Here is a 2,339-nt window from a genome sequence, read left to right as displayed (position 1 = left end):
ATGAGGTCTTCTTGTCCAGAGATTCTCTTCGAAAAATGCAGGAAAGCATTTAAAACACTCAGATCTAGAATAAATCCAAACCATCTCATGTACCATCGCCTAGTTTTCATTGGTACTCTGTAGAGCTCTATCAGCATACCAGCAAGATCAACTCCTCCCATGTGCTTGTTGTACTGACGTACAATACTGGGACAGGGCACATCAATTCTTTTTTGATTGCTGTCCCATCGTTTTCCTGTTGAGAGTAGTTGGACACCAAAAAACGAGCTTGCAAGTGTCACGATTTTATAGCCTGCCCACCTTACTAAAATGAGGTCTGAGTGACTGTCCTTCCTGTAGTCATAGCTGACTCGTCATTCAGTAACCGCTTCTCGTCATGTAGAGGACAGTTGTTTATTCAGTTCTTCCTTACGGTGCCCATGGACTCATTGTTTGATGTTTTGTAAGTATGTTTTAAGTTCAAGGCTGCAAAATAAATTGTCAAAATAAAAGTATTCCAATTCCATTATTTTCTCGTCATCAGCAAGATCAGTTATCATCCCCTTGCCAGTATAGGGAAGAAAATCATAGACAACTCTAGACACACCAGCACGAACAAAAATCTTAAAACGCCACTTGTGTGGCTTATTTGAATATATTGACGCAAATTACCTGCTCTTGTACCTTTATATGCAACCATCTTCTCATCTGTAGAAAATGCCGACTCTTGTTTCTGCTCACGGCAGTTCTATACAATTGACTCAAGAACAGGTCTTATTTTCAAAAGTCTTTCAGAACAGTTCACAGCATTCTCATTGCTCGTAAAATGCAGGTATCGGCGGAGTTTCTGAAAGCGCTTCAAACTGAAAATGCTGGTGAATTTTTCACAGTTCATTGACTGAGACCAATAGTCAGTCTACTAAGACATAGAAACAAGACCCATGTATATCAGAACACCGAAAAATTGTTCTATTTAAATTAAATTGCTGTTTACTGACGTGTAGTTCGTTGGTCAGAGTTTAAGTTCGTTTCCTGCACAATTAGTTCTGAATCAAAGAATCTTCTGAAATAACCCAGTGGTGTATTGCCTTCATCAGAAAACACATGAGAGAGACTTTCTGCCCTAGCAGTTGTATCTTCCTTTACCCACATGTAAGTGACTGCTTTTGTAATTTACTTTTTCACTTGACTGCCACTTTCATTAGAAGGATTCACTGCAGAAGGTCCTTGCACATGTTCAGCTTCTGAGATTTCACTTCCTAAATCAGAATCAGTGTCTGGTATAACTTGGTTATGGAACTGAGATTGACGCTCTGGAATATAGTCTGGATCATCATCACTACAGCCTGCAAAAACTTCGAGTGCAGTGTCTTCAGATTCACTTAGATCAGACAAAGTCGGGTTTTCTAGTGGAACTACTATTCCTCTAGCTTTTTTAATTCCATAAAATATTCTGGAATCCATTGCTAAAAAGCCCCTAAAAATAAAAACATCTTCTTTGTCACGCCGTAAACATGTGTAATATACTAATGTCACATGTCCTAACTATAGGCAATGTTGCTCACAGGCAACATAAAAGTTTTATACTACTTACGTATTTCAAAACAAAGATTGAAATATTACTGCTCTAAACACACCTCTGGGTATATCTTGCCAGTAATCATAGCAGTTTTTCTTCAATCTATTTAAATCCACTCTTTTAGAACCAAAATAAGACACCCCTGTTGCTCACACGAGGAGATCTCTGTAACACCACTGCACAAACTGCTATCTCGTGTGGAAAACCTTAAGCTATTACAAAAACTGGCGTTCGCAGTGTGTAAAGGAATGTTGCCTGGAGGCAGTAATGCCAGTGAAATGCACTGGGAAGAGTTTGTTGTCCCATAAGGCCAAGGTAAATTTGATGTTGCTTGAAAGCAACACTGCCAAATAAAGGGTTAAACAATATTCCGTACACTGAAATCAATTTTCCACCTGCTAGCCAATCAATTGAGTCTTTTTCCAGACAAATTCCTGGAGGGGGAGGGGAGGGGAGCTGCCGGGGGTGTCCCCGATAGGGAGGGGTTAATTAATTGGTCGATTTAATTAATTAGTCAAATAGGTCCATATCATAAGTGTGCTTGTATTGAGAGACAATTTCCAGAGTGGTGGTGGAGAAGGAGGAGAAGTGGGGAGTAGGAGAGGGAAGGGAGGAGTGTGGAGGGTTTCTTGGAATGACGGATTATCCTCAGATGGTCATAATCCACTTAGCAAAATAGTAAGTTAAGGACTCGTCAATCAAAAGAGTACAATAGGTTTTCCACTGAATGTATGCTTGCTCCTGATGTAGGCAACCTGCGCTAACAAAATGTGCGGATCCT

Source organism: Schistocerca gregaria, chromosome 10 (assembly GCF_023897955.1).
Source record: "Schistocerca gregaria isolate iqSchGreg1 chromosome 10, iqSchGreg1.2, whole genome shotgun sequence".
Taxonomy (NCBI): domain Eukaryota; kingdom Metazoa; phylum Arthropoda; class Insecta; order Orthoptera; family Acrididae; genus Schistocerca; species Schistocerca gregaria.
This window is presented reverse-complemented; position numbering follows the sequence as displayed.